General features: G+C 43.4%; 1 protein-coding gene across 5 annotated transcripts in view; it reads right to left on the reverse strand.

Moving 5' to 3' along the window:
* Nucleotides 1-14,751, reverse strand: part of LOC140907820 (sodium channel protein type 5 subunit alpha) — a 268,854-nt gene that overhangs the window by 89,952 nt on the left and 164,151 nt on the right. The gene's annotated exons all lie outside the window — the stretch shown is intronic.

A 14,751-nucleotide genomic window follows, 5' to 3' on the forward strand; every position in this document is an offset into this window, starting at 1 on the left:
GATGATGGGGAAGCATAACCTTCTCCCATTATGGCCAGCTTTCCATTATCATTGTTTCTACATAGGCCCCAATTCATGAACAAATTTAAACACATGCCTAAGTCTACCCCTATTCAGCAAAGCATTTAAGTACATTCTGGAGCCCAGTAAAATCAATGGGACTTAACCACATACTTAAAGTTGCACACACGCTCAGATGCTTTGCTGAACAGGATGGACTACTTAATCAGAGCCCCAATTCTGAATGGAACTGAATGCCATATTCTGCCAACAGTTACTACTTGGCAGAGTGCTTACTACTACAAGTAGTGCATTAAATTCTGACACTTATTGGCAGGTGTGATGATTACTATTGCCGAATTCTATATTGCTCAGAGTACTAAGAATTATGCTAGGTGGTGTTTGTAGGATTGGTCCCTAAATTTGTAAGACTAGATGTGTATAAATCAGCATAGCTTCATTGATTTACACCAGCTGAGAATCTAGCCTGTAACTCCAACAGCTTAACAAAGTATTACCATACTTCATGTCATTACTGCCGCTGCTACTAAAATATTAATAAAGCTCAAGATGATTTCAAAGACTTGTGCTGAAATACTTAAAGAGTTACTTTCACGCTGAGAAAAAAATTACAAGTGTAACTGGATTTTAACAATAATGTTTTAAACAAGTTTCTCTGTCCCCTCCCTCCCCCCAAGTCATACCCCACCTTCCTTGATTCTACAGCTACCTCACTGCAGGAGGCAGCAGAAGAGGTGTGAGGAGAAAAATCTCTTATTCAAACTATAACTATCTGAAATAACACTGGAGAAAAAGAGAGTGGTTGGTTAAGTAAATTGCTTCTCATACAAATGTTCTCAGAATGTCAAGTTTGTACCGGTCCTTTCAAATGTCTTTCTGCTTTCATAGCAAATTAATTTTAAATTAAATTACTGGTTTCCTGCTTCAGAGGGCATGAGGTCTAATGTATATTTTAACTTTAATAAATTAAATTATGCATGACCAAATCCGTACCCTGTGCTTAAGAATATACTACATAAAATTGCCAGGCACAGCTCAGCACCAGTACACACAGGCCAAAGAGTGCTCCCTAATCACTGGATTACAGATGTGTCTTAGAAAGTTACATGTCTAAAAGTATATCTTTAAAAACTGTAAAATACACAGGGGAGCAGCCAATATGCAAAGCACACTGTACACAAGTAAGGCACTCAGCCATAAAATGTTTTTTAATGCAATGTGCATGCAACTTAGCACCAAGTAATCTTAATGGCAGAGTATTGGTTATAGCACTAGAACAACAGAAACAATTGTTTCATGTTGAAAGTTTAGTGTAAACTGGGTGATATCTCAAGTTCATTTGTACATTAAAGATTATGCACCCGTAGACATGAGAAATTGTGAAGTGTCTGAGAACAAACTGTGTGACTCTGTTGATCTGAAGAACATTATAATTGTCAAGTAATTATTACCTTGCATAGCTAAGATAAAGTCAATCAAAATTTTTTCACTATTTACTAACTGCCAGGGCTGGCATCAAGATCTAGGGACTCTTCCCATGAGATTAGTCTTTAAGAACTTCAAACCCAATCCCCTCTTGTCCACGACATTCACAATGACATGTGATGACGTGATGTCAGTTACTAGTGATGATGTTATTGTGTAGTGCCAAACCTGTCCCATATTCCATTGTGCTGTGATACTACATCAGGATGGAACATCATTACAATGCACTTTTTGATTTGTTCTGCAAACTACACTTGAGGGGAAGACCTGTGGAAATAACAGCCTCTCCCATGAATCTGGGGATAGCTGGCAATCCCATTCTGAGTATCAGGGGATGATATGAGCTTCAAGTATTGCAAGTAACTGATGCCGGCCCTGGTAAACCCATTTTCATTTGGTATGACCTCCCCCATTTCCAGTACACATTCCAGGGTCATCAAAGCTTCATCATTGGTTCCAAAGAGCGACCAAGGTGTATTTATTTTATTTTGTTCAACGTGGGACTGTTTTTAGTTTTGTTTTGATTCTAGACAATCTGTTCTTCTGGCATGGGCAGCATTAGATTTATCACCAGTAAAGCTCCCCACTGTGGGTGGTTTATGTAATTTGCTTTTAATTTTTTGTGTCAAGTGCTGAGCTGCCACAGCAATATGCATTATGTTAATATTTATCAATTCAGTTGTTTTATTCATTTATAACGTAAAAACATAAAGCAACACAAAAACCTTCATGCAAGGCCGAAGCAAAGCATAAGAAAATTAAACAATTGCTTATGGTCCTGAGCAGCTCAAGGGGGACCCCTATTCACTTTTTATTATATGTGATATGGGGAGCCCCAAAATATTCCTGCTCAGGGCCCCGAATGGGCTAGCACCTGCTTTCATGCATAAAGATGGAGGGTAGGGTTGCCAACTTTTTAATGGCAAAAAAACGAACACCCCTGCCCTGCCGCGCCCCTGCCCCGTCTCTTCTCCAAGGCTCCGGCCCCACTTGCTCCATCTCCCCTTCCTCTGTCACTCGTTCTTCCCCACCCTCACTCATTTTCACCAGGCTGGGGCAGGGGGTTGGGGTACAGGAGGGGTGTAAGGGCTCTGGCTGGGAGTGTGGGCTCTGGGGTGGGGCCAGGGATGAGGGGTTTGGGGTGGGGGACAGGGTTCCGGGCTGAGAAAGGTGGGTGGGGTGCGTAGCGGGGTTTGGGTTCTGAGGTGGGGCTGTGGATGAGGGATTTGGGGTACAGGAGGGGACTCTGGGCTGGGGCATGGGGTTGGGTGCGTGGGAGGGGGTGAGGGCTCTGGCTGCAGATGTGGGCTCTGGGCTGGGGCTGAGGAGTTTGGGGTGTAAGAGGGTGCTCAGGGCTGGGGCAGGGTGTTGAAGTGTGGAGTCCTGGCGGCACTTACCGCGGCTCCCAGGAAGCAGTTGCCAGGTCCCTGCAGTTTCTAGGCATATGGGCGGCCAGGGAGGCTCCGCGCACTGCCCTCACGCTCGCAGGCGCTGCTCCCACAGCTCCCATTGGTCGTGGTTCCTGGCCAATGGGAGCTGCGAAGCCGGCACTAGAGGAGGGGGCAACACACAGAGCCTCCCTGGCCGCCCATGCGCCTAGGGGCTGCAGGGAGGACCTGGCGGCCGCTTCCGGGAGCATTGCAGAGCTAGTGCAGGCAGGGAGCCTGGCTTTGTCCCGGGCCTCCGCTGCACCGCCAACCAGACTTTTAACGGCCCAGTCGGCAATGCCGACTGGAGCTGCCAAGGTCCCTTTTTGATCAGGCATTCCACTCGAAAACCAGACACCTGGCAACCCTAATGGCAGGTTAGGAGATGCAGGCGCATGCATCAACCCCTTCACCTTTAGAGATTTGAGTTTAAACCAGTGATATGCACATCTCAAAACCTTTGGTTTCTGTTCTCATTTCTAGTCCTGGTTTTAGGTCTTTGGTCCCTATATAACAAGAAGTGAACCATTATGTTTTATTTACAATTAAACCACCGAGTAGAATGAAACCAAGCCAATACACTTGTAGCTGATTACAACACCAGAAAAACAGAAACAATGGTTTTATGTTGAAACTGTAGTGTAATCTGGGGGAGGAGGGGGGGTGTCCGAAGTTCATTTGTGTCTGGATCCAGCTGCCTGTTGCTGACACAAATAAATACAGAGGAACCATCATTGCACCTGACTCTGGAATGCACATGTGTAGAAGTGAAAATGGTTAATTTTCACAGACTCAAAGTGTGGGTTAGTGCTAATTCCTGGCCTCTGTAAAAAGACTCACTGCTGGCAAAACAAAACAAATAGTAGTCACCATCAAGGACTCATTTTATTCCTTCCCAATGGAAATATAAGGTTTCTAGCCTGTGCACACAAAGTTAGAAAGACAAACAATTCCATGTCATATTTTTCAGAGGTGAGCTACTAAAACTGATTTTCTCAATAGGTCACTCACTGCTGGTCTGATCATGACTCTGGCTATGCTCATGCTTCCTGACTACTCCCTGACTACTCTACCCCTGACTACTCCCAGGCTACTCCCAGGTGATACCAGGTGGCTACTCCCTCTCCCAAGCAGGTGGGTGGACAGGTAGATACAACCTTCTGTGCACATGCACGCACACACACACACACACCCCACAACTTGCAGGCCAGCACTGCTGAGCTGACATGGAGAGGCATGTAAACTGGACCAGGAAAAGGGTTGGCTCAGCTTATTTCCCCAGTGGAACAAGGCAGAAACAGGGACTGATTTGTGACTCTCCTGGGTCAGGGCAACTACAAACTGCCCTTTACTCAGAACACATTGCAGAGTGCTAATCTAGCCCTTTGCACCGAGGGTGAAATTTACCCCTGTGCAAATGGCCAGCACCAGGCCTATATACACTTAAGTCTAACTGAAGGCCTGTTTTGAAAGCTTAAGTGGGATTTATATAGAGTATGGGGTTTGTGCTGGCATTTCAGGAATGCATAGCACCCCTTGAGATGATCAAGAATTAAAATACTAGGATAATTGTAAGAAGTTTTCAAATGGTCGTGTCGTTACTGTCGGAAGAGGATACTGCCAATAATGACATCACAACTTTAGCCAATGCAGGATGGCTGACATGACATCACTGTTTTGCTGGAGGAACACAAGTCAGCATGCCAGTAATTAATGATTTAATGACTGGCAGGTCATTTTAACCTGCAAGGCCTTCAAATAGTCAGCCTTTGAATGTGTAAAATTTAATAATAGGAGGGACTGAATAGCTAGAAACACCGATAATGGAACATGGAGGCTTCATTGTACCTGGCCCAGTTCAGCAGTGATCAAATATAGGTATTATATCATGGTTGTTTACAGGGCTATATGAAATAGTGGAGATGTCTGCCCTTTCCAAGTGGACAGCTATGGATATCATGATTGGCACCATTCCTTTGCAACAATTTCCACCCAGTAATTGGGCACCCTTCCTCATCAGAAAGGCCAAGAATTAAATGATAATGAAAACCAAACTACCATCTATCTAACTCTTGGCTGTGGGGATAAGTAAAGCAGTGCAGATTTCTGCTGCTGTGTAAGGAAGTTTGCATTGCGACCTATATGTAGCTGTTGTGGAGGTCCAGTAAATAGAAGACTGCACTCTGGAGAGCTGTCAGACAAGCATCTTTCAGAAAGGCTAAATTCGCTTTCTAAAAGAGCCTACAAGAATGTGGGTTAAAAAAGGAGAGAAATAAATAATCATGAACCAGAGATTCTACCAATAGATGTTCACTATGGCCAGCACCAAACACATATGGATCAGTATGACTGATAAGAGGAAAGGAGGTTGGTAGTAAGTTCTTGGTTTTAATTGTATACCGAAGAGTACCATCCCATCCACACTTGAAGAATCACATCAGTAAAGCAGAGCTGCTACTCCCAAATTATATGAAAAAGCAGAATAAAACCAGCAATTATATCGTACCACAGGGGAATTGTAATGCACAGAGAGAGTAATCACTCTCCATTGTGTTTGTTCAAACATATCCTTCATCAGACAGATAACTGTATCTACCGTACATTGAGCAAGAATAGATGAAGTTCTGGCTCAGGCTTGTTGCAGTGTAGGGCTAAACACACGTATGGTAAAGGAGGCCAAAGGCTGTCACAGAGAGAGGACATGAAAATGGCAAAGGAAAGCACTGCCTGGGCAAATGAGGTTCTGGAAGAAGGAATGTATCCATAAGTAGGTTTGATTGACTCATTCAGGATGGGCCACAAGGAAACTATTGTAAAAAAAAAAAAAAAAAAGAACCAAAGGTAGAAATTTAAGTTGCCCAGGCGTTATCGAAGGGTTTCCTACTTCTCCCTTACATACTATCCAATCCATCACTCCACTTGAATAACTATGCATCTGCACACACAAGGCTACCCCAAGACAGCGCATCTTGCAGTCAGGGGAACAAATTCACTCCCACACCACAAATAAACAGTTAGAGCTTGCGGGTGCCATGGTGCTTTGAGGCACAGTCCTGCCTTGGGGCGTGTTATGTCACCTTCTGGAACTCACCAGCACAGAGGGTAAAAACTATTTCCCCATGCTAATTTTCCCCCTACTGTTACTCATACCTTCTTGTCAACTGTTTGAAATGGGCCATCCTGATTATCACTACAAAAGTTTTTTTCCCCTCCTGCTGATAATAGCCCACCTTAATTGATTAGTCTCATTAGAGTTGGTATGGCAACACCTGTTTTTTCATGTTCTCTGTATAAATATATCTTCCTATTGTCTTTTCCACTGCATGCATCTGAAAAAGTGGGCTTTAGCCCATGAAAGCTATGCCCAAATAAATGTGTTAGTCTCTAAGGTGCCACAAGTACTCCTCGTTCTTTTTGCTGATACAGACTAACATGGCTACCGCTCTGAAACCAGCACAGAGGGGAGGCTCGCTCACTGACACACCCATTTATGTGGGCCAGCTTATGCCCTCTGCGATGCAGTTTACTCCCACTGTGATTCCATGGATCTGCTTCCTCCCTACCCCCTCTGAGGGTCTCAGTGCCTTTGGGGGAGCATAGAAGGAGTAGTCCCAGTGCTTTAATGAGCCTCTGGACGGTAATTGTACCTGCCTGTTCTGTGGGCTAAGCAAGGAGGGAGGAAATATAGGAAATAAGGAATGGTCTAGGGAAGGTAGGTTGGGAACTTCAGTTCTCTGTGTCTCACTGCAAGAATATGGAAACATGAAATGAAATTAAGAGGTGGAAAATTCGAAGTGGATAAAAGTGAATACTTTTTACACAACCCAAAATTAGTCTGTGGAACTCATTGCCACAAGGTATCTCAAGGTCAAGTTCAGCAGGATTTTAAAAATGGATTAGACACACACAACCCCAGAGAGAGAGAGAGAGAGAGAACAAGGGTATCCCGAGTCATATTAATAAAATATTAAAAAATAAGAATGAGCTTTGGAAGTGATATAATCCCTCATGATTCAGGGTTATGAGGAAACTTTCCCTGAGGACAGGATATCCCATAACTGTCACTGAAAAGTTTCTTGTAGCTTCCTCTGAAACATCTGGTACTGGGGACTTTTGGTGAGAAGGGAACCAGAGTAGATGGAGCACTAATTTAATCTAGTTCAACAATTCTTATATACCACTCTCCCCATTGTTCATCTGTGCAAAGGCCAGATACAATCTGTCCCAAAGGAAGTAGGAACAATTTACTCATAATTAGAAACTGCTGGTCATATATTCTATGTGATTTGGTTTTTAAAAAGATGACATCATGCACAACTTTAGCTGGAACATGGTTTATAAAAAGAAACAGATAAGTATATCGCTAAATGATGCAGAAGAAGCAGCTCAGATACCAGCTTTGAGCTGTGCTGGTGAGCTCCAAATGTAGGCTTGTTATGTAGCACACAATTAATACTCATCTGTAAAGTCAGTGGGTCAAATTCTGCCCTCAGGTAATATGCACAGGACACCCAATAGTGTTCTGTTGTACTGGTGTGTGTCTGGAGTAACTCCGCTGAAGTCAATTAAGTCCTTACTCTGGATTTACACCAGTGTAGCTAAGGGCAGAAGTTGGCCCATTGACTACATGGGTGCATGTATTAGAGGGCAGAATTTGGTCACTAAATCATCTCTAAACAATTTTTTTTCCTGAAAGTCACTGGGACAATTCACATATTTGTAGCTAGATTGTGATACACTTACTCATACTGAACAGTACCTTACCCCATGAGTAGTCAGCATGAGCCAGAGTATAAGAATCTGGCCCTTAAACATCAATGCAGTTAAAGCTGGTCAGATCCTCAGCTGATGTAAATTGTCATAGTTCTGCTGAAGTCAGTCCAGCTGAGAATCTATCCTATTGTTTTTCAGTTTTTGGGTATTGGAGAAGATCATATCTAAAACTTCTGAGGGTACCAATCATCCCAGCCACAGCTGAACTAATAGCACAAGATATGGATCCTTTGCCAAATGCCTTCCCTCAGGAAAGTAAATAGAACACTTTTGCAATGCTCTAGCTCAGATTAATCCAGAACATTTAAAGAGCTTGAACTCTGGCCTGGAAAAGTAGAGAGTATTAATTCTAATCGCTCAGTCTTAGTTGATCTAAGATCCTTTTCCACACCCAGCAGCACATTGTCCATAATCAAATAGTTTCATTCTTCTAAGAGTTCAGTTTTAAAATTAGTCTGAATAGGAGAACTTGGCAAATGGATACACTGCCAAAGTTAATTTCTCCGGTTATCAATTCAAAAGGCTTAAATAGGCAGCGAAAGTGTTTCATAAGTGTTCACTGTTCGGAGTTCAAACTAATACCTTTTGCTAAATTGCATCCTGATGTTTAATCACTAGACACTTTATATTTCTTTCAGTGATTGGGATCTCTCCACAATATAATATGGGGAATTCAAACAAATAGGCTCCTCCAATGTAAGTTTCAGTTCTGGAAGATTGTTGTACTTCTAAAGTTCACCTAGAAATACAATGTGCTTTAAGAGAGTGACTGAAATAACCACAGATTTTTCAGTCAGTTAAGGCTTTAATATTTCTGTCATCATCAAGAATGCCTCGTGCTATGACATCCAATAATGACAAAACATCTGACTGGCTTTTAGTTGTCATTACTTTCAATTTAGATATTTTGGATTTATTATCAGACATGACAATTTCAAACTCTCTCTCTCTCATGCATACACACACACACACACACATCTCTCTGGGCCTGGAAAGTAAGTCATTTTGTAACTGGACCAAAAATGTTGAGTTGCAGTGTCTTTTTTACCAAAGGGAGAAACTGAGAAATGCTCATTTCGGGGCAGCATTTTGATGGGGGGTGGAGGGGATATGGATACTAGGAAATGGCACCCAGTAGACCGTGACTGACATGTAGTCCAAGATCTGAGCACTTGCCCAAATAAATGGTAGAATCATAGAATATCAGGGTTGGAAGGGATCTCAGGAGGTCATCTAGTCCAACCCCCGATCAAAGAAGGGCCAATCCCCAACTAAATCATCCCAGCCAAGGCTTTGTCAAGCCAGACCTTAAAAACCTCAAGGGAAGGAGATTCCACCACCTCCCTTGGTAATGCATTCCAGTGTTTCACCATCCTCCTAGTGAAAAAGTTTTTCTTAATATTCAACCTAAACCTCCCCTACTACAACTTGAGACCGTTACTCCTTGTTCTGTCATCTGCTACCACTGAGAACAGTCTGGATCCATCCTCTTTGGAACCCCCTTTCAGGTAGTTGAAAGCAGCTATCAAATCCCCCCCATTCTTCTCTTCTGCAGACTAAACAATCCCAGTTCCCTCAGTCTCTCCTCATAAGTCATGTGCTCCAGTACCCTGATCATTTTTGTTGCCCTCCGCTGGACATTTTCCAATTTTTCCACATCCTTCTTGTAGTGTGGGGCCCAAAACTGGACCCAGTATTCCAGATGAGGCCACACCAATGTTGAATAGAGGGGAACGATCACGTCCCTCGATCTGCTGGCAATGCCCCTACTTATACATCCCAAAATGCCATTGGCCTTCTTGGCAACAAGAGCACACTGTTGACTCATATCCAGCTTCTCGTCTACTGTAACCACTAGATCCTTTTCTGCAGAACTGCTGCCCAGCCATTCGGTCCCTAGTCTGTTGCGGTGCATTGGATTTTTCCGTCCTAAGTGCAGGACTCTGCACTTGTCTTTGTTGAACCTCATCAGATTTCTTTTGGCCCAATCCTCTAATTTGTCTAGGTCCTTCTATATCCTATCCCTACCCTCCAATGTATCTATCCCTCCTCGCAGTGTCATCTGCAAACTTGCTGACGATGCAGTCCACGCTATCCTCCAGATCATTAATGAAGATATTGAACAAAACCGGCCCCAGGACTGACCCTTGGGGCACTCCACTAGATACTGCCTGCCAACTAGACATGGAGCCATTGATCACTACCCGTTGAGCCCGACGATCTAGCCAGCTTTCTATCCACCTTAGAGTCCATTCATCCAGCCCCATACTTCTTTAACTTGCTGGCAAGAATACTGTGGGAGACCGCATCAAAAATTTTGCTAAAGTCAAGGAATAACACATCCATTGCTTTCCCCTCATCCACCGAGCCAGTTATCTCATAACAGAAGACAATTAGATTAGTCAGTCATGACTTGCCCTTGGTGAATCCATGCTGACTGTTCCTGGTCACTTTCCTCTCCTCTAAGTGCTTCAGAATTGATTCCTTGAGGACCTGCTCCATGATTTTTTCCAGGGACTGAGGTGAGGCTGACTGGCCTGTAGTTCCCCAGATCCTCCTTCTTCCCTTTTTTAAAGATGGGCACTACATTAGCCGTTATCCAGTTGTCTGGGACTTCCCCCAATCACCATGAGTTTTCAAAGTTAATGACCAATAGCTCTGCAATCACATCCAGCAACTCCTTTAGCACTCTCAGATGCAGCGCATCCAGCCCTATGGACTTGTGCTCATCCAGCTTTTCTAAATAGTCCCAAACCACTTCTTTCTCCACAGAGGGCTAGTAGCCTCCTTCCCATGCTGTGCTTCCTATGCAGTCGCCTGGGAGCTGACCTTGTTCGTGAAGGCAGAGGCAAAAAAAAAAGCATTGAGTACATTAGCTCTTTCCACATCCTCTGTCACTAGGTTGCCTCCCTCATTCAGTAAGGGGCCCACACTTTCCTTGACTTTCTTCTTGTTGCTAACATACCTGAAGAAACCCTTCTTGTTACTCTTAACATCTCTTGCTAGCTGCAACTCCAAGTATGATTTGGCCTTCCTGATTTCACTCCTGCATGGCTGAGCAAGATGTTTATACTCGTCCTTGGTCATTTGTCCAACCTTCCACTTCACGTAAGCTTCTTTTTTGTGTTTAAGATCAGCAAGGATTTTACTGTTAAGCCAAGCTGGTCGCCTGCCATACTTACTATTCTTTCTACACATTGGGATGGTTTGTTCCTGTAACCTCAATAAGGATTCTTTAAAATACAGCCAGCTCTCCTGGACTCCTTTCTCCCTCATGTTGTTCTTCCAGGGGATCCTGCCCATCAGTTCCCTCAGGGAGTCAAAGTCTGCTTTTCTGAAGTCAAGGGTCCGTATTCTGCTGCTCTCCTTTCTTCCCTTTGTTAGGATCCTGAACTCGACCATCTCATGGTCACTGCCTCCCAGGTTCTCCTCCAGTTTTGCTTCCCCTACTAATTCTTCCCGGTTTGTGAGCAGCAGGTCAAGAAGAGCTCTGCCCCTAGTTGGTTCCTCCAGCACTTGCACCAGGAAATTGTCCCCTACACTTTCCAAAAACTTCTTGGATTGTCTGTGCACCACTGTATTGCTCTCCCAGCAGATATCTGGGTAACTGAAGTCTCCCATGAGAACCAGGGCCTGCGATCTAGTAACTTCCGTTAGTTGCTGAACGAAAGCCTCATCCACCTCATCCCGCTGGTCCGCTGGTCTATAGCAGACTCCCACCACGACATCACCCTTGTTGCTCACACTTCTAAACTTAATCCAGAGACTCTCAGGTTTTTCTGCACTTTCATACCAGAGCTCTGAGCAGTCATGCTGCTCTCTTACATACAATGCAACTTCCCCACCTTTTCTGCCCTGTTTGTCCTTTCTGAACAGTTTATATCCATCCATGACAGTACTCCAGTCATGTGAGTTATCCCACCAAGTCTCTGTTATTCCAATCATATCATAATTCCTTGACTGCGCCTGGACTTCCAGTTCTCCCTGCTTGTTTCTCAGCTTCTTGTATTTCTGTATAGGCATTTAAGATAATTCACTGATCATCCCGCTTTCTCAGTATGAGGCAGGAGCCTTCCCCTCTTGTGCTCTCCTGCTCATGCTTCCTTCTGGCATCCCACTTCCCCACTTACCTCAGGGCTTTGGTCTCCTTCCCACAGTGAACCTAGTTTAAAGCCCTCCTCACTAGGTTAGCCAGCCTGCTTGCAAAGATGCTCTTCCCCCTCTTCGTTAGGTGAAGCCCGTCTCTACCTAGCACTCCTCCTTCTTGGAACACAATCCCATGGTCAAAGAATCCAAAGCATTCTCTCCAAATGCATGTTGTCAAGTCAGCTATGCCTGATATCAGTTCTTTCAGTGCCATGCTTTTTTTTTTTTTAATTGCCCTCCAGTGTTTCATGGATCTTAGGCATTATGCTATGGAGAAATAGATTTCCAGGCATCTTATACTAAATGAGCACCCTAAAACCTTTGTTAGCAGTGTGACTGCTCTAATCAATGAAGAGATTGACAGCAAGTCTTATAGTTCTGTCTGCTGTGTCTTGATGAAAACTGATGTAACAAATCTAAATTTCTACACATATGTGAATGTGAAAACAAATGTAAAGATTATGTTGTTTAATATTTGCCAATTAAGTTCAAATTATTCCTCGAAGACACACTAATTTGCTTGCACCTATCTTTCCAGGCATTTTTCCTCAGCTGGTAAGTTTACATCAACTCGTGCCCCTTTACATTTAGATTCAAAGCTGATGACTAGAGCTGGTCCAAACTCTTCTGATGGAACAGTTTTTCATCAAAATTGAAATGGGTTGTGGGAATGCATCAATTTTGATGAAAAGTTCTGCATTCTCATTTCATTTTGATAATGTCAAAATGTTTTGCTTTGACATTAGAGTTTCATTTTGTTTCAACCTTTTTATTATATTAAATATTATTTTTAATATTATATATTATTATATTATATTTTGTTTCCACATTAGCAAAACAAAACACATTGATAGTTACAAGACCTGAAGAAGGGCTCTGTGTAAGTTCCAAAGCTTCTCTCAGCAGAAGCTGGTCCAATAAAAGACATTACTTCACCCACCTTGTTTCATGGGAATTTTTGACTCAAAATGTCAGAATTTCCTGGGGAATGGAAATTCTGGTTTCCAGCCAGCTCTATTGATGTCATAAACAGTAATGTAAATTAGACACTGGGGACCTATGAAACTTCCACTGACTTCAATGGGAGTTGCCCTCATGCAACTTATAGTAGGATCTAGCCACAGGTGTAAAGGGAAAATCATGGGTCAGAAAATGAATGTAAGTAGCAAAGTAGAGTCACCTGGACCAATTTGGTATTCAGAGGGTGTGAAAAATGAGTGTGACTTACACCAATTTGGGATTCTGGGTGGACTCAGTACAATACTGGCATTAGCAGCTCAGTTCCCAAGAAGTCAATAGGATTGATTCTGACACCAGGGTAAATCAGGTATTATGTTACACCATTGGAGTCAGTGCAGTTACACAGACAAGAAACTAGGAAGACAGCAAAACCAGGCCCTGGTGGAACTGTGCAGGATCCCAGGGGAATGGGCAAAGGTATGCCACCTTTCCTCAAACAACACTCCCTGCACCAGATACCACATCCTGGGATGAGATGGCCTAGCAGCAGCTACAGCAATTTGATGCTATGTAAGGATCTCCCCATTCAGGTGAGATTCAATCCTCAGGTGGCTCGAGCTGTTGGCTTTTCAGTTTCTTTGCAAAATCAGGGTGACACAAAGCAGCCACAGCGGGGCTCTAGCAATGGGGAGCTGGGTGGACCATTTCCCAGCTGCCTTCCCCCTGCTATAGTCTTTGCCTGTGACAGGCAATATGACACTACATGGCTGAAAGCAGCAGTGTAGGTGCGAAGGCACCGCCTGGATGAGTAGAGACCTGTGTAGGGATGAACTCAGGTGCGATTTGTCTGTACTCTACTCACCTAAGAATGCCTCACCATCTACATGGCTACTCCAACCTGTTCTAGGGTGTCATAGTCTGAATACATAGTCTACAAACTGCCAAGAGAAGCATGCAGAGTAGATTTAGTATAAGAGTATTGCAGAGACACTGTTTCAGATGCTGCACTCTCTGCTGGAGGGAGCCGTAGGGTCAAAGTTGAAGAAGAACCCCAGGTAGCATGTGGAGTGGTGCAAAAGGGGCTGTAGAAGGGGCATTGATCAGGCCCATTTTGATTTCTAAAACCTTTTAACATGGTAAGTTTAAGGTAATTTCCTATATGGTCTTGTTAGTGAGATGGCTGCATTTTGCAGATTAAGATGGTGGAACAATTTAATGTCTCCTTGATCTCCTCCCATTATTTCAGCACCGTGAGTTTTGATGTCACGTGTATTAAGGTGTTCATTCTTCGGGCTCTGAACGGACTTTACAGAGGTTTAGAAAATGATTTCTATGATTTAATCCTTCAGGGAGCCAAAATTAGTGCTTGAAAAGACAATCTGAAAAGAATGCAACCAGATACTCATTGTGACACTACTGTGCTGCATCACAAAACGCAGATTAAAATAGTTGAATTATATGGAAACGCTTTTTTATTCCTCAGAGGACAATCAGTATTTGGACTTCTCTGTTTCAAAGGTACTGGAATAATCTTTCATACATGGACAATTGGACACCAAGTGTATCTGGGAGAATAAACAGATGACTTACTATGATGATTCTTGCTCCCATCATAGGGTTAAACTAATGAGGAGTGGGGGGTTTTGTCTCTGTCTCTGTCTCTTAAAGCGCTGGGTGGGAATGCTACAATGACTGGCACCTAAAAATACATGACAGAAAGACAGCTCCATTAAATTTCGATGGGGAGCGGGCATCTCCTACACAACCAAATTTTCTGGACTTAAGTTCTACCTGTCATTTTCTGTTTCATTATAAGAAAAGGAATACTTGTGGCACCTTAGAGACTAACCAATTTATTTGAGCATGAGCTTTCACGAAAGCTCATGCTCAAATAAATTGGTTAGTCTCTAAGGTGCCACAAGTACTCCTTTTCTTTTTG

This window comes from Lepidochelys kempii, chromosome 2, assembly GCF_965140285.1.
Source record: "Lepidochelys kempii isolate rLepKem1 chromosome 2, rLepKem1.hap1, whole genome shotgun sequence".
Lineage (NCBI taxonomy): Eukaryota > Metazoa > Chordata > Testudines > Cheloniidae > Lepidochelys > Lepidochelys kempii.